Genomic DNA, 14276 nt, shown 5'->3' with positions numbered 1-14276 from the left:
GCTCTCCAGCCCGGGTGCGCCCCAGCCCGCGGGTTCCCGGGGACTCGGGGCGAGCCTCGCGCCGCCCACGATTTGGCAACCTCTGTGCCGCTGCTCTCCACGTTCTATCTCACGCGGGGTTCAAAATCTTTCCCGCCCAGGCTTGAAGCGAGGAAAGAAAACAATCAGCGGATCCCGAGCGCTGGGGCCTGGGCCAGGCGCGGGCGGCAGGGGGATCAGGGCCGAGCCCCCAGCGCAGCCCCTTTCTGAGCCGGGCGGACCGGCGGGCTGGGGCCCGGAGGTGACACAAAGAAGCCGGAGAGACAAACGCCACCCGCTGGCGCTCGCTCCAATCCCCGGAGCGCCCCGCCCGCTGACAAGTTTGCGGCGCCCTCCACGCACCCCGCTCTCCCCACCTGGGCAAAGTTTCCGGTGGTCTGGCTCGGACCTCGACATCGGGTCGGTTCTCGCGCCTGCTGTCCCCCGCCCTCGGCTCGGGGACCTTTCCCTCCCTCGCCCCCGCCCCTTCCCCTCCCTCCGCTCTCCCTCCCCGCCGCAGCCCTCTCTCTCCGGGGCGCACCGGGGTGCTGGGGGCCCGCGGCCGCGCTCACCCGCTGCTGGCCTGGCGAGGGCGAGGGTGCGGGCTGGGGCGGGCCCCGATCGGCGCCCTGCTCGCCTCGCTCCCTCGATCGCGCCTTTTACTCGTTCTCGCGTTCGCTTTTTCGGTCCAGCAGCAGGCTCGGGGCGCAGCAGAGCGCGCTCGGCTCCTTGGCGCTCGGAAAGCTGCAAACCACGCCCCGCGCCTTCCCCGCCCGCCGCCAGCCGCGGAGTCCCGCGCTCGCCGCTCTGCGGCCAGTGTCGAGCTAGCCCGAGAGCACCGGAGGCGGAGCCCAGCCGCCTCCCACCTCGCAGGGCCCTGCGCCCGCCGTGGGCTGGCAACTTTCTCTCCAGGTTTGGAGGCGTCAGAGAGGGTCTGGGGGAGAGGCTAACTCAGAAAGCAGGTTAGCGACCTGGGTAGGAAGAATGTCACAGACTCCCTCAAAAGAGCTTTTCTGCCGGATTTCATCGAAGAACTTCTCTAGCCTTCCTGGACTCCTGGCTCTTCGAGGTGGGAGTAAGAGAGCAGATGTGCAAATTAGCCACCAAACCTTGATCAAGTCATCTAACCTTTGCGGACCCTTTGTAAAATGAGGATTTGAGATTAGATGACCTTTGTGATTTGGGTCATTATTTCTAATAGCTTGGTCCAGACTTCAGGATCACCTGGAGGTAAGGGGAGACCTCGTTAAAATGCAGAATACTGGGCCCTTCTTTCCTCCTGCAGAAGAATGGCCTCAGCCTTTTTTTTTTTTTTTTTAAGTGTTTTATTTTGAGAGAGAGCAAGTAGAGGAACGGCCGAGAGAGAAGACAGAGAAACCCAAGCAGCCTCTGGGCTGACAGCATGGGACCGTTTATGGGACTCTAACTCTAGAACCAGGAGATGATGACCTGAGCAGAAATTGAGAATGAGATACTTAACCAACTGAACCCCTCAGACACTCCCAATAATCTCCTCAGTCTTATGACACCATAGGCATCTTCCAGATCTGAAATTCACTGGAAGTTAAATCCTTGGGAAATCATCCTGCAGAGGCTGGTTTGATACACCAGCAAATGGGGCCCCTGGGTGGCTCAGTTGGTTAAGCGTCGGACTTGGCTCAGGTCATGATCACACAGTTGGTGGGTTCAGCCCCCCCCCCCCTCCCCGCGACAGGCTCTGTGCTGACAGCTACTCAGAGCCTGGAGCCTGCTTCCTATTCTGTATCTCCTTCTCTCTCTGACCCTCCCCTGCTCCCGCTGTCTCTCTCTCTCTCTCTCTCTCTCTCAGAAATAAATAAAACATTAAAAAAAAAAGATACACCAGCAAATTACTCAATGCGGTTGGACTCAGGATGATGTCAATTGACTCCCACTTACCTCCCATACAGCTATTGCAGTATTGCTAAGGTACTTAAAATCTTAAATGAATGGTATTCTTTCAACTCACTATTATTATGTAAAGAAGTGACTTTAAAATATTTCTCTAGTATGTTTGTATTGCAATCAAATTAACTTCTCAATAAATCCAAGCTCATCTATGTTGTATGGGCTACAGAATCCTGTCTGGATTACTTAGTTAAATTTGGTGCTTGCGATCCAAACCAAATGGCAAGGAGCAGGCATTAAAGTTTTGATAATGCTTTCAGTCAACACATATTAATAAAAAAATAGTAATTGTACATTTTACCCACAACTTGGAACAATTATTTCAAAAATGTGTACCTCTGTGAGTACCAGGATGATTCAGTTATCTGAAATGAACATTTTACTGATGGCCAATGGCTCAACTCAACAACACACCATAGTATCAATGTGTCATTCCTTGAACTCCAAGATAATCATTCTGATAGTATCATTTCTCTTCTTAGACTACCTAGGTTTGCATTATTTATTATTAATGGTATGGGTCTCAACAAAGGTCTATAAAGTAAGAAGATCTTTCTGGTCCTAGGGTGTCTTTTCATAGAACCATTTTGCCTGCTACAATACATACAAATCAAAGAGCCAATTTCAGGAAAGTTTGGGCTCTCGGGTGTATGGAGCTGTCTACAAAGCATTGTCTGTTATTTTCCCTTTCTGTTCTATTCATGCTATTCATTTCCATTTTATGTCGGTTGCTTCCTTTAGAGTACATGCTGCAAAATCATCATGGCAACAGTCTCTGGAGAAAATGTTATGAATCATTTCTTAATTATTGTTCCCTCCTAGGCATCTATGCTACTACTACTCAAAATGAAAGGTCTATTGTTCCATATTGTATCTAGTGTGCTCAAGAGAGTCCAGAATAAAGTGTCTCAAGATGTGTTCAGATGTCCCCAATTAGAGTCTTGTAATGATCTATGGTGTCTCCTAGCCATGGCAGTTTGGGTATAAAAGTAATACCCACTCTCAAACCAGCAAATTAGACTAATGGCAGGAGTACTGAAAGAGATCCTCCACACTGTGAAATGAAAATAAAATGTAATGCTAAGCCAAAGAGACACACCCGATTCTTTTGAAACACCACACTGAGCATGGGAACGGATGGCTCATGTGCTTATATCTCTGACTGGCCGGGTAAGGGTTGCCATGAACCCAGCCCCACCCACAGTCTCCCATGCACCAAAAAACAGAGATAGTACAACAACACAGTATGATGTCATGTTCTGCCTCTCAGCTATTATTTACAACCAGCCTCTGTATTTTTAGCAAAAGATTCCATTCGGCTCCACAGCCCACCTGAGAGACTCTGCCAGCTCCAACTGTGCTGAAAACACAAGTTTTGTAAATTGATCCGACTGAAAGCACATCCGGGACTTGGTACATAAGCATGCTGTGGCATATGGTGAGAACTACCAAAGCAGACGTTCAGTACGGGCTCACATACGGTACTGAGCAGGACAAATAACGTGGTCTGAGGCATTCAAGTGGGTTGGACATCGTCATGCCATTAAAGGACTTAAATTGACCACTCTTTTGGCGCCTGGGTGGTTCAGCTGGTTATGCGTCTGACTTCAGCTCAGGTCATGATCTCATAGTTCGTGAGCTCGAGCTCCGCATAGGGTGAGCATGAGCCCCACACTGGGTGAACACGAGCCTTCCTTCTCTCTCTCTGCCCCTCACTCACTTGTGCCCTCAATAAATAAATAAATAAATCTAAAAAAACAATTGACCACTCTAAGTTAGACAGCACCGTTTGAAGCATGGATTGCTCTGAACTAGAGTTGTTGTTTACACTCCTGTATCCCACACAAGACTTGCCCAGTTCCTTGTCTTGGCATCCACAGTGCCTAAAGAAGAATGGCCATGGAGTTTATACCAGGAGCAAACCCTACTCTTGTGTTTGGGTGCTGTATTGAGAAGGATTGTAGTGGGTCATCTAAATTTGGCAAGAAAGGATACAAATTGAATAGTAACTGAGTCTCTGCCAGGGGCACAGAAGGAGGAACAATTGACACTAGTAGCATATATTTATCAACCTTGATGGTAATAGAAAATAATAATGTTAAATGGCTGGCCAGATGGATAAGTGCATTTAAGAACAACACAAAGTATCTTTAGCTGAAGGGGCAGCTACTATGTTAATTAATTTGAGGCAGGGTGAGACCATTTTACCACTTGCTTCTATGGGGTTTTTTAATGTTTATTTTTTCTAAATTTTTTAATGTTTTTATTTCTGAGAGAGAGACAGAGAGCGCGCATGAGCAGGGGAGGGTCAGAGAGAGGGAGATACAGATTCTGAAGCAGGCTCCAGGCTCTGAGCTAGCTGTCAGCACAGAGCCCGACGCGGGGCTCGAACCCATGAACCGTGAGATCATGACCTGAGCTGAAGTTGGACGCTTAACCGACCGAGCCACGCAGGCGCCCCTTTAATGTTTATTTTTGAGAAAGCACAAACAGGGGAGGGGCAGAGAGAAGGGGACAGAGGATCTAAAGCAGGCTCTACGCTGACAAGAGTAAGCCCGATGTGGAGCACAAACTCATGAGCAACCAGATCATGACTTGAGTGCAAGTCAGACGCTCAACCCACTGAACCACCCAGGAGCCCACTACTTGCTTCTATTTTAGCAACAAAGGTACTAACGGGGTGGCTCAGTGGGTTAAACGTCTGACTCTTGATTTGGGCTCAGGTCATGATCTCCCAGTTCCTGAGATAGAAACCCACCTTGGGCTCTGTGCTGACGGTGAGGAGGCTGTTTGAGATTCTCTTTCAAAATAAATAAATAAACTTTAAACAACAACAAAGTTACTATAAATACAAAAGGAGATTGGCTTAGAGCTAAATGCTCCCTCTTAAGATGCTAAGTCTGCTGATCTCAAGGGACAATCTTTCACCACAATATTTTTTACCATATTGGGAGCATTTGTGTAAGCTGGGGATGAAAATAGCTGGCCAGGAAAATGGTTCTGTTCCTCTTTGTCCATGAGTCCAATCACACCCCGAAAAGTTCTGAGCTCTTATCTCATTCTGCTCTTGTTTCCTGCCAAACCTGGAAAACTGACAGGAATAAATTTTGGCTAATTGCTCCCTTGACCAAAGTGATCTCCCTGGCCATTGTCCTGATTCAAGTTCAAAGTTGGGGCCAACAACCTCGAGTGCTCTGTCAATTTACGCAGTAGATGGTCTCCTGAAATACTGAGCCAATCCATCAAGTCTCTGCCAATTGAATCAGAGAGACCAACATTCTAGAGTCTGAAGAAAAACTAAAACGAATATGCCACGTTTCATTTGAAACATATATGTAATACGCTAAGTATGGAGCCTGGCAGGCAGTAAGCACTCAACAAATAATAGCTGTTATTGCAATAATTTTAGTCAGTAACAGTGGGTATTATTTCAAAAGTACTTTTATTGCACTGGTAAATTATAGTATTGAATTAAAGAAATATCCCATAACACACCTCATTTTACACAGAAGACAGGCTTTCGAGAAAATATTTGCCTAATGGCATAAAACTAGTACTGGCAGTCCCTGGATTAGAACTTAAGGAAGTTTTTTTAGCAGAAATAAATGTATCATTTAGAAGAATCCTGTTGTACATCTTGATGTTTGTTTTACTCTCCAATGCAAATCAATGAATTAATCATACTGCTCAGCTTACAATAAAAAACAATAAAGGGGCACCTGGTGGCTCAGTCAGTGGAGTGTCCAACTCTTAATTTGGCTCAGGTCTTGATCTCCCAGTTCCTGAGATAGAGCCCTAGTCTGGCTCTATGCTGTCAGCTTGGGGTTCTCTCTCTCCCCCTCTTTCTCACATGTAGCCCTCTGCCACTCATGTGCATTCTCTCTCTCTCTTTCAAAATAAATAAACTTTTAAAAATAACACTAAAAATATGAGACAACAACATCTCTCTAAAGCCAATGCAGTTTTAAAGGATCAAATTAGAGATACAAAAATCTAAAACATAATAAAGTAGATTTAATGGATATATTCAAATTTACAACTCACAAATAGAGTATCCTTTCTTCCTGAGCACATATGGAGCTGGTCATTAAAACTGGCTTTGTACTGTGTCACTCCTCAATAATACAATAAACTACAAATAATGCAAATACTATTTTAATTAAATAACAATAGCAATAAATACTATAATAAAACTAAAATTTGATAACCTAAAATCCGAAAACAAACAATCCTTTCCACTTAGAAAGTTTAAAGTGTGCTATTAAAGAAGTATTGGATGAAATGAAAACTAGTATACAAAGTGAAGCCATAGTTTCTAAAAACAAACAAATCATGGAAACAATATAGATTTACATAAAAATTATAACCTATAAAAATCAAATCAGTGATTAGGGGAAAACATGTAGCCCTCAAGTATTTATACAACAAAAATAGAAGAATGACTATAAATGAATTCTGTTTCTAATTCAAAAAGCTAAACCATAGTCAACTCATCTTCAACAAAGGAGGAAAGAATGTCCAATGGATAAAAGACAGTCTCTTCAACAAATGGTGTTGGGAAAACTGGACAGCAACAGACAAAAAAATAAATAAATAAAACTGGACCACTTTCTCACACCATATACAAAAATAAATTGAAAATAGATGAAAGACCTAAATGTGAGGCAGGAAACAATCAAAATCCTGGAGGAGAACGTTAGGCAGCAACCTCTTTGACCTTAGCCATAGCAACTTACTAGACATGTTGTCAGAGGCAAGGGAAACAAAGACAAAAATGAACTGTTGGGACTTCATCAAAATAAAAAGGTTCTGCATATCAAAGGAAACAATCAACAAAACTAAAAGACAGTCTGTGGAATGGGAGATGATATTTTCAACTGAAATATCTGATAAAGGGTTAGTAACCAAAAGCTATAAAGAACTTAGCAGACTCAGCACCCAAAAAAACAAATAATCCAGTGAAGAAATGGGCAAAAGACATGAATAAACACTTTTCCAAAAAAGACATCCAGATGGCTAAGAACACTTGAAAAGATGCTCAACATCACTCATCATCACAGAAGTATAAATCAAAACCACGATGAGCTATTGCTTCACACCTGTCAGAATGGCTAAAATTAACAACACAGGAAACGACACGTGTTGGCAAGGATGTGGAGAAAGAGGAATCCTCTTGTATTGTTAGGTGGGAAGGCAAACTGGTGCAGCCCCTCTGGAAAACAGTGTGGAGGTTCCTCAAAAAGTTAAAAATAGAACTACCCCATGCCCCAGCAATTGCACTACTAGGTATTTACCCAAAGGACACAAAAAAACAGATTTTAATGGGTAAATGCACCCCAATGTTTATAGCAGCATTATCAACAATAGCCAGGCTATGGAGAGAGCCCAAATGTCCATCCATGGATGAATGGGTAAAGGAGATGTGGTATATATATATATAATGATGTGGATGGAGTTGGAGTGTATCATGCTAAATGAAATAAGTCGATCAGAGAAAGACAAATACCACATGATTTCACTCATATGTGGAATTTAAGAAACAAAACAGATAAACATATGGCAGGAGAGGGTAAGAGAGAGAGAAACAAACCATGAGAGACTCCTAAAAATAGAGAACAAACTGAGAGTTGATGGAGGGAGGAAGGTGGGAGGGGGTAGTTAGATGGGTGATGGGTATTAAGGAGAGCACAGGGTGTTGTATGTAAGTAATGAAGCACTGAATTCTACTCCTGAAACCACTATTGCACTGTATGTTAACTAACTAGAATTTAAATAAAAATTGGGGGGAAAGGGGGGGAAAGCTAAACTAAAAAAAAGCAGAATAAAATAAAGATTAAAAACAGAAATCAGTGAAGTTGAATACAGAAAACTAATAAAATATAGAAATAAAATAAATCTGCTGGCTTTTGAAAAAAAGATTTCAATGACAGCCAAATAAACCTAATCCAGAGAAAAGAAAGAAAAAGCATAAACATTCAAAATAAGAAATGATAAGAGAGAGAGCCATTGAAATAGAAAGTGACATGGCATTATGTAATTATTTTCATAGTATTATGAAAATACGTTTGAAAACCTAGACAGCAATATGCCAAAATTATTCCCACTAAACATAGAAAGCCTTGACAAACCAATTTTATTAGAAGAAATAAAGAAAGATATCCTAGAACAACGAACTGCATAAAAAACTACCAGGCCCAAATGATTTCACAAAAAAAATTCTTCTAAATCCCCAAAGATCTGATACCTAGATGATACATACATTGTTTCAGAGCATTTTAAAAAAAGAAAGCATTCCAAATTGGTTTTGTTTTTGAAGCCAGTATAACATCAATTTTGAAATATGACAAATATTACACAACTCTCACACATATGGATATAAAAACTTCTAAATCAAATATTAGAAGCAGAATCCAAAAACATATCTAAAAAATTATGCAGTGCACCTGGGTGACTCAGTCAGTTAAGCATCTGACTGCTGATTTTGGCTCAAGTCATGATCTTGGAGTTTGTGGGGTTGAGCCCCACAATGGGCTCCACAATGACAGTGCAGAGCCTGCGTGGGATTCACTCCCTCCCTTCATCTCCCTCACTCTTTCTCTTTCTCAAAATAAATAAATAAACTTTTTTAAAATTATGCAACCCTACTCCTTAGTATTTACTTAAAAGAGCTGAAAACTGCTATCTGTACATAAACCTATATGAATGTTATAGCAGTTTTATTTGTTATTGTCAAAAACTTGAAAGCAACTAGTATATCCTTCATTAGATGAATAGATAAATAAATTGTGGTTAATCCTTAAATGAGCTGAAAACTGCTATCTGTACATAAACCTATATGGATGTTATAGCAGTTTTATTTGTTATTGTCAAAAACTTGGAAGCAACTAGTATATCCTTCAGTAGATGAATAGATAAATAAATTGTGGCTAATCCAGACAATGGAATATTATTCAGCACTAAAAAGAAATGAGCTATTACGCCATGAAAGGGCACAGAGGAAACTTAAACGCATGTTACTAAGTGAAAGAAGCTAATCTGAAAATGCTACATACTCTATGACTCCAAATATGACATTCTAAAACAGCCAGAACTGTGGGGACAGTAAAATGGTCAGTGGTTTCCAGGGAGTCAGGGGAAAGAAGGATGAATAAGTGGGCCACAAATGACATTTAGGACAGCAAAACTATTCTGTATGCTAATATAATTGTGGGTACATGTCATTACACAATTGTTCAAACCCATAGAATATATAACACCAAGAGCAAACCCTGATGTACACTATAGACTTTGAGTGAAAATGATTTATCAATATAGATTCATCAGTTATAACCAATGTACTTCTCTGGTGGAGGATGTTGATAGTGGGAGAGGCTTTGTGTGCAGAGGGCAGGAGGTGTATGGAAACTCTCTGTACCTTCCTCTTAACTTTAGTGTAAACCTAAAACTGCTTTAAAAAATAATGTCTATTAAAATTTTAAACAACAAAGCAACAGGGGTGCCTGGGTGGCTCGGTCGGTTAAGCATCCCACTTCAGCTCAAGTCATGATCTCACAGTGCTGACAGCCCAGAACCTGGAGCCTGCTTTGGATTCCCTGTCTCCCTCTCTCCCTGTCCCTCCCCCACTCACGCTGGATGTCTCTCTCTCTCTCTCTCTTACTCTCTCTCTCTCAAAAATAAACATTAAAATAAATAAATAAATAAATAACAACAAACAGCCACAACAACAAAAAATCGTTATGACCAAGATGCATTTATTCTACGAATATAAGGACGGTTAGACACTAAGAAGACCATTAATATAATTTATCCAGTAATATAATATATACAAGGAGGAAATGATAAGATTCGTTTCATAGTGCTGAAAAAAATCTTTGACACAATTCAAGATCTATTTCTGTTTTTGTTTGCTTTGTTTTGTTGGTTTGTTTTTTAAGTAGGCTCCACTTCCAGCATGGAGCCCAATATGGGTCTTGAACTCACAACCGTGAGATCAAGACCTGAACTGAGATCAAGTTGGCTGCTTAACCCACTGAACTAGCCAAGCACTCCTCTATTTCTGTTTTTTAAAAGTTCAATAAAATAGAAATTGATAGATACTTCATAACATAATAAAATATACCTCAGCATCTTACTTACAGAGAAGCATTAGTGGCATTCTTACTTCGGTCAGGAACAAAGCAAGATTGCTCACTATCTCCATGATACCATTTTTTTTTTTAAGTAAGCTTCATACCCAGGGCAGAACCCAACACAAGACTGAATTCACGACCCTGAGATCAAGACCTGAGCTGAGATCAAGAGTCAGATGCTTAACCTACCTACCTAATTGAGCCACACAGGCACCCCAATAACTTACTATTTTAATTTAAAGATATAAAATTGAAAAGAAGTGAAATTACATTGCCGATGTTCTGAAAATACACCTAGAAAACTCCAAAAATGAATACTAAAGCTAACACAGACATTCAAGAATTTAATAACATGCTAGATTTAAAATTAACATATGGGGGCACCTGGGTGGCTCAGTCAGTTAAGCCTTCAACTTTGGCTCAAGTCATGATCTCATGGTTCATGAGTTCGAGCCTCCTTCCTTTGGGCTCTGTGCTGACAGCTCAAAGCTTGGAGCCTGTTTCAAATCTGTGTCTCCTTCTCTCTCTACCACTACCCTGCTTGCACTCTCTCTCTCTCTCAAAAATAAAATAAGCATTAAAAAATAATAATTAAATTAACATACAAAAACAATACCCTTCATATATATCAAACAATGAAAGAGTTAATATAAACTAAACTCTGTTTACAAAAGCAACAAAAAATAAAATACTTAAAGGTAAACTTAACAAGAAACATGAAAACTTATATGCAGTCAAATGCTCTACCACTACATGCAAACTTATATGAAAAAAATCTTGGGGCATCTGAGTGGCTCAGTTGGTTGAGCATCCAACTTTGGCTCAGGTCATGATTTCACGGTTCATGGGTTCAAGCCCCGTGTTGGGCTCTGTGCTGACAGCTAGCTCAGAGCCTGGAGTCTGCTTCAGATTCTGTGTCTCCCTCTCTCCGACCCTCCCCTGCTCACGCTGTCTCTCTCTCTCTCAGAAATAAATTAAAAAATTAACTTAAAAAAACTATTAAAAAAAGAAAAAAATCTTTAAAAACTCTTCAAAGACATAATACTTGCCTTGAACAAATAAAAAAGAAAAAGGATTTCTTGCTCTTGGATAAAGCAAATAAAATAAAAAAGACATCAATTTTTTCCAGAATTAACATATACATGTAAAGCAATCCCCATAATGATACTCACATGATTCCCCCCCCCGCCCACCCCAGAGTTAACTAAGTTGATAAGTCAAAGGACTGACAAATTGGGAAGAAATACTGTTATTTAATTGATGAAGGGCTAATTACCATAATGTACGTTTAAAAATGAGTAGAATCATCAAAATCCAATAGAAAAAATGGGAAAAACACATGAACAGCCAGTTCACAGAAAAAGATACATAAATAGATATATAAGATATAAATAGGGGTGCTTGGGTGGCTCAGTCAGTTGAGTGTCCAACTTTGGCTCAGGTTATGATCTCACGGTTCATGGGTTCGAGTCCCACATTGGGCTCTTTGCTGACAGCTCAGAGTCTGGAGCCTGCTTCGAGTTCTGTGTGTCTCTCTCTGTCTTCCCCTCCCTTGCTCACACTGTCTCTCTATCTCTCTCTCTCAAAAATAAATTAAAACATTAATATATAAATAGATATATAAAGATATATAAATAGATCTCAAACATATCTATCTCAACTTCATAAGAGAAATCCGAAGTAAAACTACACTAAAATATCATTTAATACCTATTAGTTTGGCAAAAATTCAAAGGTCTGACAGAGCACTCTATTCATGTGGCTCTGTGGAAAAACACTCTCGTATGTTGTTGCTGAGTGCAAAATTCTTCAATCCCAAATAGAGAAAAAATTGGCAATATCTAGCACAGCTACATATAATCCTACTAAGAATTTGCCCTGAGGATATAGCTGCAGGAAAACAAAACAAACTATGCACCATGTTTTCCACTGCAGCACTATTTGTTCCACTGCCAGATGCTTTCTCTTAGGTTTTGACAATGGGAGACCAAGATAGGAAGGCAGAAGGGGAGACGGCACTTGCTCCCTGTTTCTAGCTCCAAGCCGGTCCCTCCAGCAGCGTGAAGACAGCTATACCTCTAGCCTTCTGCTGCTGCTGGCACTCAAGTTTCCATCGCCCGGCACCTTCCTCCCAGAAGTTCCACCGCTGAACTCAGAATGCTCCTCCAGACACCTGAGCACTAGCTGTGGGGCACCTAGAACCACCCGCTTCGTGCCCACCAGAGATTACAGGTGGGCCAGTGGTTGCGCACAACTAAGCACAGCCTACGGGAGTCCTACTTCCAACTCACTAGATTCTATACGTGCCATCTCTTCCATTTTGTTCCCTAGCCCTAGGAGTACTGTCTTCTTCCCACAGCTATTCATTAAAGAAGGTCTAAATACGCGGAAGGATATATCTTATTCATGTAATGGCACTGAGCAAATTACACTTGGCAAAGGCATCATCAAAACTGGGGTCTCTGAATGATCCCCGAAAGGAAAACCAGCATCCAGGTTAAAATTCTTACTTTGGTGCTGTTACTTGAAAGACAAAAGTGTCTATACTTTTTAAGCCCTCTATTTTGGGTTCTATTTTCCGTAACAAGCTTAGCCTTACCCCCACTAAGATACTGGATTAGAGATTTAGATGTAGGGGCAGCTGGGTGGCCCAGACAGTTGAGCATCCTACTCTTGATCTTGGCTCATGTCATGATCCCAGGGTCGTGGGACTGAGCCCTATATTGGGCTCTATGCTAAGCTTGGAGCCTGTTTAAGATTCTCTCTCTCCCTCTCTCTCTGCCCTTCTCCCCTGCTCATGTGTACTCTTTCTCTCCTAAAAAAAAAGGGGGGGGAGGGGGGACAGCTAAAAAGACAAATCACAGAAAGGAGATATTTTTGGTATATATAATAGACAAGGATCTAGAATCCAGACTACCCTGTGAAAATTAAGGGAAACTTTACTAAAATAGAGTCAGAAGGTTCAGCAGGGGGAGCTCTCGTGCCCTATCACTTGTCAATTGCAGACCTAACAGGAAGAGAGGGCCGTTGCAGGTGGATAGTACTTTATTATCGTAGAAGAGGAAGGATACCTCCTCCCCTGCAACAGCCCAGCTAATGAGAGACTGTCAGAACTCAGCCAATGAAAAGCTACTATACTTACAACTCCCAATTTATACCAACAGACTTTTTGTTTATAACAGCCTTCCCAACTTCCCCCTTTCCATTATAAAAAAAAGTGTAGCTCTCCTTTGTTTGTTGGACTTGCCTGTGGATTTTGCCATAGCTAGCTTGTCCCAAATTGCAATTCTTTTGCTATTGCTGAAAAAGCTCATCTTTTGCTAATAAAATAACTGGGAAGTTTCATTTTTAAGGTTAACAACATGTAGAACTTCTACAAAATCAATTAGAAATAGTAAGCCAATAGAATACTTGAACTGCATCTCTAAGGAAGAGAAAATCTAAATGGTCAATAAGTGGGAAAAAATGTTTCACCTTATTACTAATCACAAAATTCAGACTAAGACTCTAGTGAGGTAACAATGTTACCCACTAGCTACTGGAAAAATGAAGAAATCACAGAGTATCAACTGCTAATGAAGATGTAGATCTATAGGAACTCTTATACGCTGCTAGTGCAAGTGTAAGTTGGTAAAATTGTTTTGAAGATCAACCTCACATTATCTCATAAAACTAAAAATTTGCAAAGTCTAAGAAGATTTCCACTTCTATGTATACACTGTGTATATCTGGGACCAGCACAAAATGTACATGTATGTGGCATGCACAAAAATGTGCATGAAAATATGCATAAAATGATTCATATATATGTTTCTAGTAGTATTTGTAAAATGAACTTTTTGAGGAATAATCTAATTAAAATACAATGCACAGATTTTCAGTGTACAGTTCAATGAGCTTTACTGAACATATATACCCACGCTACCATTTCCACAATCGAAATATAGAACATTTACATAACCCAGAAAACTCTCCTGTACCTCTTTATAGTCAATTCCTTCCTCCAGGCAACCATAGATTGGTTTCATATGTTCTAGAATTTATATAAATGAAATTATACAGTACAAATTCTTTTGTGTTGGCTTCTTTCTCTCAGAAGACTGTTTTTGAGATTTGTTGAAGGGGAAGAAATTTTCATTACCCCCTAAGGTCCTTCTAGTTGGACTAAGAATCAAATAGACATGAGACAAATTAACAGGAGAA

The 14276-nt window shown here is 41.1% G+C and overlaps 1 protein-coding gene across 1 annotated transcript in view; it reads right to left on the bottom strand.

Annotated features, from left to right (window-relative positions):
• SYNE2 (spectrin repeat containing nuclear envelope protein 2) overlaps window positions 1-683 on the bottom strand; it is a 337350-nt gene extending 336667 nt beyond the window's left edge. The window contains exon 1 of the mRNA XM_039242122.1: window positions 591-683. The gene's annotated coding sequence lies outside the window, so the exon portion shown is untranslated. The remainder of the gene's footprint in view (window positions 1-590) is intronic.
• Window positions 684-14276: the final 13593 nt, after the last annotated feature.

This window comes from Hyaena hyaena, unplaced genomic scaffold (genome assembly GCF_003009895.1).
Source record: "Hyaena hyaena isolate Hyena2069 unplaced genomic scaffold, ASM300989v1 scaffold_208, whole genome shotgun sequence".
Classification (NCBI taxonomy): domain Eukaryota; kingdom Metazoa; phylum Chordata; class Mammalia; order Carnivora; family Hyaenidae; genus Hyaena; species Hyaena hyaena.
The sequence above is the reverse complement of the archived record's forward strand: the minus strand, read 5'-3'. Positions and strand labels throughout refer to the sequence as shown.